The sequence below is a fragment of the Heteronotia binoei genome, chromosome 13 (genome assembly GCF_032191835.1).
Source record: "Heteronotia binoei isolate CCM8104 ecotype False Entrance Well chromosome 13, APGP_CSIRO_Hbin_v1, whole genome shotgun sequence".
NCBI lineage: Eukaryota > Metazoa > Chordata > Lepidosauria > Squamata > Gekkonidae > Heteronotia > Heteronotia binoei.
In genome coordinates, this window is record NC_083235.1 from 46,787,855 (window position 1) to 46,799,868 (window position 12,014).

Sequence of the window (12,014 nt, forward strand, 5' to 3'; positions counted from 1 at the left end):
CGGTCAATTCACTAGAGGATGAAAAACTGTAGGAGATAGCTATAGTCCTTGTGCCTATGAAGAACTAGTAGGCATGAGGCCATGGCTTGGTGGTAGAATGCTGCTTTTATGTAGAAGGTCCAAAATTCAGTCTCCAGTATCTCCAGTTAACAAGATCCAGTAGTAGGTGATGTGTAAAGACCTCAACTTGAGACACTGCTAGAGTCATTTCCAGTCACAGTATCCATTCCCAGGGCTTTTTTTGTAGCAGGAACTCTTTTGCATATTAGGCCACACACACCCTGATGTAGCCAATCCTCCAAGAGCTTACAGTAGGCCCTATAAGAACAGCCCTGTAAGCTCTTGGCGGATTGGCTACATTAGGGGGTTTGGCCTGGTATGCAAAGGAGTTCCTACTACAAAAAAAGCCCTGTGGACTGTTCCTAACCTCAATAGAACAACAGTCTGACTCAGGATAAGATTCATGTGTTCCAGGGACTGAATCCAGGATCTTCTGCATGCAAACCTGAGCCACAGTGCCCCCTTGATTACTGTACACTTGAGTGGCTGCTGAATGTATGAACTGGCTTGACAGGAAAGCATTGGGTTGAATCCAGTGACTCCCTTCCCCAAATTAAAGCCTTGTTTGATAGAGAAAATGTTGCTCCATTGGAGCAAGATTCAGTATTTAGTGCAATGGAGTTACTGAATTCAACCTATTGAGTTGAGGATGATGTGAAGTGATATATCTGTTTGGTATTAGATTAGCTTGTTCACTAATGCAAATCGTCACTGGATTTGCAGTTCTGAAATGATAAGCATGCATTTGGAAACCAATTCCTTGGGCATCCCTTATGCAAAAGAAAGACTCTCTTACTCTCCTCTGGACCGCTCCTTCCCAGCTGGAAAATCCTATTTTGGATTGAAAATTACAAAATTTAGTTTAGCAGCTGTGTGAGCAAAGAGGAGTCGCAAGATGGCCTGGAACATGAAAAAGAAGCAAACCACCTGCAAGAAACTCCTAGTTCAATTCAAAGGCACCTCTTCCCTTTCCACCTAGGGTTGCCAAGTCCAATTTAAGAAATATCTGGGGACTTTGGGGGTGGAGCCAGGAGACATTGGTGTGGAGCCAAGATAAAGGCTGTGACAAGCATAATTGAACTCCAAAGGGAGTTTTGGCCATCACATTTAAAGGGACGGCACACCTTTTCAATGCCTTCCTTCCATAGGAAATAATGAAGGATAGGGGCACCTTCTTTTGGGGCTCATAGAATTGGACCCCCTGGTCCAATCGTTTTGAAACTTGGGGGATATTTTGGGGAGAGGCACTAGATGCTGTACTGAAATTTAGTGCCTCTACCTCAAAACACAGCCCCCCCCCAAGCCCCAGATACCCGCGGATCAATTCTCCATTATTTTCTATGGGAATAAATCTCTATAGGGAATAATAGAGTTCCCAGCAGACATTTCCCTCCCCTCCCCCCGCTTTCTGATGACCCTGAAGCGGGGGGAGGGTCTCCAAACCAGGGGATCCCCTGCCCCCACCTGGGGATTGGCAACCCTATTTCCACCTCATCATGGAGAGTTTAATTGCCCCATATTTTAGGTCCAAGCTCCTCGCAAACCGCAAACCTGCTGGCATCCCCCTTGTGCTTTGCTTAGGTCACTTGGAGATTAACAAGGTAAATAGCTTGACTAGAAGCAGGCAGGAAATGGCCAAACAAGAGAGCTTGGCTTTTGGGAGTGCAGCACCCTGGCTTTTGAGCAGTTGTCACTGAGGTTCATATAACCAGGACTGCTACCAGAAGATAGCTCTGTTCATCTGCAGTAGAAGAGTCCAGTAGTTTTGAGTCCAGTAGCACCTAGTGGCCAACCAGATAGCTGGGGTATAGTAACCAGGACTGAGTCACATGCAAACAGGCTTACATTCCTGCCCTCAAAGGCCGGACAGCTTTGCAGGCATTGTATTCAGTCTAGAGATGTCTCCAGGTGCCATTTGAAAGCCATGTCTGCATTTTACAGTCCACATTCAGGCTCTTGAGAATAATATTGCCACTGGACAAGGATGAAAACTATAGGCATATTCAGGGCCGTAGCCAGGATTTTACAAGTTGGGGGGCTTTTTAAAAAGTCAGGGGGCATCCTTTTCCATCCACTGCAGGGCTTGCCACTTCTCAGAAGATCCAAGAGGGCAGCCATGTTGGTCTGAAGTAGTTGAACAAAGCAGGAGTCAGGTTCCACCTTTAAGACCAACCAAGTTTTATTTAGAACGTAAGCTTTCATGTGCTCTCTACGCACACTTCATCAGACGAGGGGATCAGGTATTGTGGGCTGAAATACAAGCAGTTTGTTGATTACGCATGCAGACTGATCAAATGGTAAACCAGTGTGGCTTTCTGGGATAGGGGCAAAAGCTGGAGGCTCTGAATGTGGCCCAATTGAGGCAGCCAACCCTAAAGCTTGGGAGTGAAGAAGGGCCTGCACTTTGCGTGCTAGCAGGGGGGTTTCCTTCCATCTCTGTAAAGTACTGGGGTCGGCGCAGTAAGAGACCAGAGTCGGAGAGTGATTTCAGCAAGCTTTACTTCAGGAACACCAACACAGACTGAGCTCTATTCAAACCTCCCGCTCCTTTTATACAATTCTTGCCCCCTTCTGATTGGACCTTAACTATGTACATGGATTGGCTATTTACAGAGGCCTAAGGGCCTATCAGGGTACAGTATGAGCCTAGATGTTGATTGGCTACTTATGTTTCAATCCTTCCCCTGATTGGGCACGCTTAGGCCTTCTCTGGAACCCTGGTGTGGAGTACAAGCTTGGCTTGTTCAGCTTCCCTCCAAAAGTAACAGTTCCCTCCAAAAGTAACAGTTCTCCATTTGAACCTAGGACACAACACCCCTCCCCCCATAGTTCCAGCTATCAGGTGACATAGTCCTGGAGATATGCCGGAGGGCGGCGGTCTCGTGTCGAGCGTCGGAGCTCCGAGGGGACTGGGCGTTCTGACTCGGTTGGTGGTTCCGCGGCTGCAGAGCTGGAGACATCTGGGACGGCGGCCCCGGAAGACCTGGGTTCAGCTGCGCGGTTGGGGGTCTCCTCCTGCTGGGCCGAAGCGGGCTCCACGGAACCCTGTTCTGTGTCAGGCTCACGGGGACTTACGTTGTCCGGATGTGGAGCCTCTGACCTTGGCTCCCCGGCAGGCAGGCGACCACGGAGTTGGTCGATGTGTCGCCTCAGGAGATGTCCACCCTCCAAGGTCACTGCATAGGAAACCGGTCCTGTGACGTGGTCCACCTTTCCAGGGAGCCAGGCGGGGCCAGTGGTGGCATAGTTCCGTGCCCACACTGTCTCACCTGGGTAGAACCCTCTGGGGGCTTTAAGGTGTTCCGGCGCCGGTCGCCTGTCTGGGGCTCAGTCAGGGTGCAGCTTGTCCAGCAGGGTGGTGATGCGGCGGCCCATGAGGAGTTCGGCTGGACTGCGACCTGTGGAGGCGGTGGGTGTGGTCCGGTAGGCCATTAGGAAACACGCCAAGTCTTTTGGCCAGTCTGAGGGGCCCAGACGGTTCAAGGCCTCCTTTGCCGTGCGCACCATCCGCTCTGCCTGGCCGTTGGTGGCTGGATGAAACGGGGCAGAGCGAATGTGCCTGATGAGGTTCCTGGCTAAGAAGTCCTGGAACACTGCGGACGTGAATGCTGTGCCGTTGTCGGTGACGATGGTCTCCGGCAACCCGTGGGTTGCAAAGATGGCCCTCAGAGCCGTGATGGTTGCCTGCGATGATGGCGAGGGCACCTGGACCACCTCCAACCACTTGGAGTATGAATCCACTAGTATGAGTAGAGTCCGCCCATGGAAGGGGCCAGCAAAGTCAATATGCAGTCTTGACCAGGGGGTTTTGGTGGATTCCCATGGTTGCACTGGGCCACGTGGGGGGTCAGGCCTTGACACCTGGCATGTCGGGCACCTTTTAACCCAAGCCTCAATTTCTGCATCGAGGCCGGGCCACCAGACATAGCTTCGTGCGAGAGCCTTCATGCGGACTATGCCCGGGTGTGCCTCGTGCAGGGCTCTAAGCACACGGTCTTGCAAGGGTTTGGGGATGACGACTCTGTTGCCCCATAGTAGGCAGCCTTTGTGGGTGGATAGTTCATCTTTCCGGGCTGCAAACGGAGTAAATTCCGGCCCAGGCGAGCCCTTGGGCCACCCCCTCCCCACCCAGTCCAAGACACGGGAGAGGACTGGATCACGAGCGGAGCGGGCAGCAACGTCGCGGGCGAGCAATGGCCTGTCCGGAAGCATGTCCATCAGTAGGATCTGATGAGCCGGGGCTGGATCGGGATCCACGTCAGGCAAGGGCAAGCGGCTCAGGGCGTCAGCATGGCCCATTGCCTTGCCCGGGCGATGCACTAGGGTGTAAGTGTAGCCGGCTAGAAAAATGGACCAACGGAGGACCCGTGGGGACAACACCTGAGGGGTCTGCCGGTCTGATGCAAAGAGGCCCAAGAGGGGTTTGTGGTCCGTATAGAGGGTAAAGGGCCGGCCGTAGATGTAATCATGAAATTTTTTGACGCCGGCCACAACTGCCAACCCTTCTTTGTCGATTTGGGCGTAGTTCCGCTCCGCCGACGAGAGGGTCCACAAGTAGTACGCGATAGGGACTTCGGTCCCATCAGGGAGTCGGTGGCCCAGAACTGCCCCCACGCCATAAGGGGATGCGTCGCATGCAAGGACCAAGGGCAGGGTCTCGTCGAAATGGGCAAGGACGGAGTTGGACATCAGGAGGCCCTTGATATCCTGGAAGGCTTTAGCGTGCTGGCGGCCCCACGCCCAGGGTCGGTTCTTGTCTAGAAGCCGGTGCAGGGGTTCGGCCACCGCTGCCTTGTGGGGGAGAAAAGCATGATAAAAGTTTAGGAGGCCGAGGAAGGCCTGGAGTTCTTGCTTGTTGGTGGGCGCTGGAGCATCTCTGATGGCACGCAGCTTGGCGTCGGAGGGGTGGACCCCCTGGGCATCGATGGAGAACCCCAGGAATTCCACCCGATCCACGCCCAGGAGGCACTTCTCCCGTTTGACCTTGAGGCCGGCTGTTTCAAAACGTTGTAGGACTCCTCTAAGGCGGGCGGCGAATTCTTCAGGTGAGGCTGCAGCGATCAGCACATCATCGAAGAATGGAGTGACTCCGGGAAGTCCTTTTAAAAGAGAGTCCATGAGTTCCTGGAACAACCCCGGAGCCACACTCACGCCAAATTGCAACCGCTTTACTCTAAAGGCCCCCCGGTGGGTCACAATTGTTTGGGCGTTGGCCGTGGCCTCATCCACCAGCAGCTGTTGGTAAGCTTGGGCCAAGTCCAACTTGCCAAAAATTTTTGCGCCGGCTAGGGTGGCTAAAACGTGGCTGACGATGGGCACAGGGTATGCGTGGGCCTGAAGAGCCTTGTTGAGGGTGCACTTATAGTCTGCACAAATCCGCACTTCCCCACTGGGCTTGACTGGAGTCACGATGGGCGTTTCCCAGGCTGCGTGGGTGACAGGCTCTAGTATTCCCTGTGCAATCAGTTTATCCAGTTCCTCCTCAATTTTAGGCTTGAGCGCGAATGGAACTCGCCGCGCTTTAAGCCTAATAGGCCGCACTGTGGGGTCGAGGTGTAGTGTAACCGGGGGACCCATGTAGCAGCCCAAGGTGCCATCGAAAACGGCCGGGAACTCTTCGCAAACCTTGTTAAAGTCCACTCCGACAGTCTTATTGACCCCCCTGATCTCTATTCCCAGGGGCTTGAACCAATCGAGACCCAAAAGGTTTGTAAGGTGGTTCTTGACCACTAGCACTTGTAGCTGGCCCTTGAACCCCTTGTATTCGACTGGGACCGGGCCCACTCCCAAGATAGGCACCTTATTCTTCTGGAAGTCCACTAAGGTAAACCCCGGGTCCCTGAGACGAGGCCTCAGCCTGGTGGGGATTTTAAAAAATGTCTCTGCCGCTATAATAGATGATGCTGACCCAGAGTCCACCTCCATTTGGCAGGGCACCCCCCCGATCTCTACATTGACCCGGATTTTGGAGGGCCTGACTGGCGAGGGTAGGTACTGTACCGGGTATTGGTGGGCGTGGAGAGCGTCGGTCTTGAAGTCTGGCTGGCCTTCGGAGTGCGCAGATCTTTGCGGGACGCGTGCTCGGGATGTGGATCTGCAGGCGCAGGCTATGTGGCCTTCCTTGCTGCAGAGTCGACAGGTGGCATTCCGGAATCAGCAGGTCTTTCGCTCGTGCTGGCCCCTGCAGCTTGCACATGCAGGTGGTGTCTTGTGTCTCATGCCCTGTGGGGTATGGGTGGTCTTCCTTCCTGCTGAACGATAGCCGGTTTGTAGAGCTTTGTCCTTGTCTGAGTCCTCTGTAGATGGTTCAGGGTTGATCTGGTGTGCCGCAGCCTGTCTTGTCAGCCGTGGCCCTGCTGATCTGCCCTTCTCCCAGCTGGTGGCCACATCGATTGCCTTTGTTAGGTCGCACTCGGAGAGGGACAGGAGTTTCTGTACTAGTTTTTCGTCCCTCAAGCCCCATACAAACTGGTCGAGAAGGGCTTCGTTGAGGTCTGCGAAACTGCATCGGCTTGCCACCCGGCGCAGGCTTGTCAAGAACGCCATCGTGGTTTCGCTTGCCTTCTGTGTCCTTTGTCGGAAGTCCCAGTGCCGGGTGAGCTTGGTTGGCTGGGGCTGGAAATACTTCTCCAGAGCGCTGATGATGTCGTCCACCGGCGTCTCTGAGAGCTTCCTGGGTTGGAGAAGAGCCCTGGCTAAGTCCACGGTCTCCGTGCCACACGTACTGATAAGCAGAGCTCTCTGCATGGCAGTTTCTGTAATCTTCCGGAAGGTCAGGTATGACTGGAAGCCTTCGACCCACGAGTCCCACAGCTCGGGGCGATCGATGCTAAAGGGCTGCAGGAGGTTGGCTGGAGCCTCCATTCTTGGCAGCGTGTCTGGGCGGCTTGCAAGATGGGGTGTGCGCAGAGCGGAGGTGGGGACCCAGATGGCTTGGATTTAGCCACCTTTCCGTGTTCCTGGTTCTGTTGCTGGTTCTTACTGGCATCCCATCCTCGTCGCCAGTGTAAAGTACTGGGGTCAGCGCAGTAAGAGACCAGAGTCGGAGAGTGATTTCAGCAAGCTTTACTTCAGGAACACCAACACAGACTGAGCTCTATTCAAACCTCCCGCTCCTTTTATACAATTCTTGCCCCCTTCTGATTGGACCTTAACTATGTACATGGATTGGCTATTTACAGAGGCCTAAGGGCCTATCAGGGTACAGTATGAGCCTAGATGTTGATTGGCTACTTATGTTTCAATCCTTCCCCTGATTGGGCACGCTTAGGCCTTCTCTGGAACCCTGGTGTGGAGTACAAGCTTGGCTTGTTCAGCTTCCCTCCAAAAGTAACAGTTCCCTCCAAAAGTAACAGTTCTCCATTTGAACCTAGGACACAACAATCTCCCTCTCTCCCACCCTAGCACTTTGCAGCCAGGAGCCCCATCTGTTTCCCGCCACGCCCATTCCACTTGGCTTCCTCTGCCTCCCTCCTTTCCACCTCTTGCTTTTCCTGCCACAATGCACTGTGCCCTGCTCAGCTCTCCTCGCAATGGCTACCACTGATGACACTTCGCCAGCTCAGCCATGGCAAAAATAAAATTAAAAAGCAGGCTGTGCCCCAGATGGCCTCTAATAGTTGAGGGGCCCTGCCTAGGGAGGAGCAGAGGGGGCGCTTGTCCCGGTTGCTGCTGGGGTGTGTGTGTGTGTGACAAATTGGGTATGGAGTCCATTCTGTTCTATGGGTCCACAAAATAGAATGGGCCCATAAGGGGGCATCATTTTTTTAATCCCCCCTCAAAAAACATTTAGGTCCAGTCCTGTTTCCCATCCTTCTTTTGCTCAGTATATTCACTCAAGACACATTGCTTTTCCCTGTACAAAAGTGCAAAATTCTGACCCTTTCTCTCCATCCCCTGAGCAAAAATTCTAACCAGCATTCTAGTCCGTCTGTCTGGATTGCTAACATGTTATCTCTGGTCTTTCCTATGACTTTGAGGCATTACTGTTCTGTGATGCAACAGAAAATAGGAAACAAGAGGTCCAGCTACCACAAAAGTCACAGATAAGAACATAGGAACATAAGAGAAGTCATGTTGGATCAGGCCAATGGCCTATCCAGTCCAACACTCTGTCACACAGTGGCCAGAAAAACCCAAGTGCCATCAAGAGATCCACCAGTGGGGCTAGAAGCCCTTCCACTGCCCCCACCCAGCACAAGAATACAGAGCATCACTGCCTCAGACAGAGTTCCAACAATAAGCTGTGGCTAATAGCCACTGATGGAGGTCTGCTCCATATAATTATGCTCCAGATGGGAATCAATATGTGCCAGCAGCATCCCACCTTGGCTACCAAATGAATTACCCCTGTGTCCCTCCCCCCAATTTGCTTGCAACACCATTAGGAGTGGACAGGTCCTTGCCTGGAATATTCATCTGAGCTCCTGCTCAGATACAGGAATATGTTGTCTTTGAAATTACATCGCTGCACCAGCAGTTTCCCTCTGCAATATGTTCGGAACAAAGTAGAAGCTGCCGCTAAAGCCCAGATTTAAAAATTGTTGGTTTTATTAGAAGGAACCTAGTAGTGACCAAAGTGCATACAATGCTGTGATTCCACAATCAGAACTTATTATCTGGGTCTAAAATACTGCAGGGGAGGCAGTGCGGATCAGGGCCTGGCTCTGGGGAGGTGGAGTTAACTCCCCCTCATATTGTGCTGTTTTCTGATTTAAAAATATAGCCCCTCTGAGCGACTTTAATTTCTGGTAGGGAAAAACAATATCCGTATTGTGTTTATATTTGTCCCTCCAAAAGATTGGCTGTGGAGCGGTATTTCCAGCCAGGGAAAAAGCATGAAGGAAAGAATTAAACCCTTTCCCCCAGCACTTGCACTCGTAACCCCCATCACCTCCACCTCATGGTTGCTTCTTAGGGTCAAATAAATAATCTGGATTTCCAGCCAAGGAGCTGCAATGTCATGCATTATTTGGCCATCTTATCCAAAGGATGCTAACTTCCCTGAGTTGTTGCAAAAATCCACAGGAACAATAAATAAATAAATAAATAAATAAATCAAGTGTGAGATGAGGAGGCAAACAAAAATGAAACAAAAAAGGACAATGGTGTGGAATCCCCAAAGTGTTTTCTCCATGGTCAGAAATCCCCAAGGCGTCAAAGAACAATAGTGAGAAAAAGTGGAAGATGGAAATGCAGATGGATTTCAGGATAAGAAAGGGAATGTTGGTGATTTTGGAAATTTTTAATCAATACCATTTATTGTCACAGAAAAGCTGGTATTTTGCAGGATGTTTAATGCCTAGAGCAGTGGCGTCAAACTCATTTGTTAGGAGGGCCGGATCTGACATAAATGGGACTTTGTGGGCCAGACCATGTATGTCCTAAAATGTACTGCCAGATAGTGGACTTTATAGACTTTATAAAGGACACAGACAAACACAATTAAAGAGATTGTTTTTTAACTTAAAATACAAACATGCTAAACGCTTGCAATATTTTGTTTAAAATTGAAAGATGGGGGAATAGTGGGATTTTGTAATGCAGTTTTAAAAATAAAACATCAAGAAAAAGCACAAGGATCACAGCAAAAAATAAAAATAAAAATGCTCTCAGCCTGGCAAAACATGAAATGGTAGGGCATTGCAAGCTTCTCCCCCCACCCACCAGGTTTACTCAGATTAACAATGGCTCTCAATTGTAATATCCCCCTTTGGCTGTGGGTTCCCAAGTTAGAGTACTCACTAGGCAGCAGTTCTCCTATCTATTGAGCAGAGACAAAGCTGGCTCAAAGCATCACCCCTTTATTTGCAAGAACACAACTCCAAGAAGCTTCAGTTGGCAATAGGAATGCTGGAAAGTTAAACTGAGCTCCACTCCATTGTAACACACAAAGTTGCCACTGACTTTCAGTGATCTAAAAGTAGTTAATGTAAGTCCAGGTTCCACTTTAATGATGCCCATTCAATCCTCTAGGCCAGGGGTGTCAAATGTTCTATCTACACAGAATAACTTCCTTGCTTCCCTACTCCAGCTAGTCCAGAATATCCCATAAAATGCCTCAGTTCATGGAATCTGTTGGATTCAATCCACTATCTCTTAGCCTAATTTATCTACGATGATGTGATCACCATCTTCAAGTACTTGAAGGGCTGTCATATACAGGATGGTGTGGAATTGTTTTCTGTGGCCCCAGAAGGTAGGACTAGAACCAATGGGTTGAAATGAAATCAAAAGAGTTTCCGGCTCAACATTAGGAAGAACTTCCTGACCGTTTGAGCGATTCCTCAGTGGAACAGTCTTCCTTAGGAGGTGGTGGGCTCTCCTTCCTTGGAGATGTTTAAACGGAGGCTAGATGGCCATCTGACAGCAATGAAGATCCTGTGAATTTAGGGGGATGTGTTTGTGAGTTTCCTGCATTGTGTAGGGGGTTGGACTAGATAACCCTGGAGGTCCCTTCCAACTCTATGATTCTATGATTATCTCACAGAGGTCTTACATGGGTTAGAGAGAATATTGCATGCCATCCTGAGAGCCTTGGAGTGAAGGATAAAAATCTGGTAGACAGACAGGCCCATTTGGGTGATTTATAATTTGTCTCCACTTTTTAAGCAAAGCAAAGATTGCTCTGCACATGAATTGTTGATTTGCATACTAGTAAATTCAATGCAAGTTGTTATTTCAACACCAGTTGTAAATGATTAATCATGGTCCCCAGATAAATTCTTCTTTGTTTTCTGCTTTCATAAGACCCCGTTGCCATTTCTTGATAGGAGATGACTTTTTAACACAGCAGACCAAGGCCTAACAAATTCCAGCAGCTGGAAGTTTAGAGTAAGATTAATTCAAGCTGGGAAGTGAGATGTGGCTTTTTAATAGGGTGGGTAACATTGGAGCAGATTAGTGAGGGATGTGGTAAATTATCCAACACTTGGAGACGTTAAGTCGACTTCCCAAAAGATACACTGGGCTGACTTCCCAAAAGATATGTAGTCATTCAGCTGCAAATAATTGGGCTTAGTGTAAGGACTGCCAAGCAAAACTCCATGACCTGTGCTAGACAGGTCAAATGAGATGTTCAGGGGTTAAGACACATATTCACCTCAATGACTGTGCAATGCAAACGTCCTTTGCACAACTGACAATCAACACACCTGAGCTGACCTCTGAATCAGGCACCTGCATGCTCAGCTCTTCTGTATAATGTAGTAAACCCATTATATTCAGATGACTTGATAAAATATATACTTTATTCTTCTCTAGAATGCTGAAGACATGTTTCATGAGGACATGTTCACACACACGCATATACACTCACACACAATATGCTTTCTCCAGCAAACAACTGCATCATCAAGGAACAGAAACATTGGGCCAGGCCTACAAAACTATGAAACAGGCAACAATAAATATTTTATTTACACACATATGCAAAATAATCAGCAATCCCCAGCCACCTTTTCAGTGCATGTTACTTACAAATTTGCCAAATGAGTAGGAGAGAGAGTAGAAAAATTGGGGGGGGGGGGGGGAGGATGTACAACTATAAATTTTTTTAAAAAAACTTAAAACATTTTCTATGGACACTGTTTTCTTGGCTAAGTGAACAAAAGCCAAGAGGCACGCATACACGCACACAGACACGTGAACTATATACGGGAATAGTTGTAAACACGTGTAACAACATGTAATTTCGGGGGAGCTGCTAGCCATCCTTTGAACATGACAAGCATTTGGCAAATTGACACCAACGGCCTTGGATGGATCAAGTCAAACTGTTTTGTGCAGCAAAGGCAGCAAAGAGCGGAACCAGTGGCCATGTCCACAAATCAACACGGAGTGTAATTGACTGGAACAATCTCTTGCCAAAGAACAGTACCTGCTCAAGAGCACAGTCATGTTGTGAAGCTTCCATTTATTCTGATTGGGTTTGCATGGAGAATCATGCCCATTGT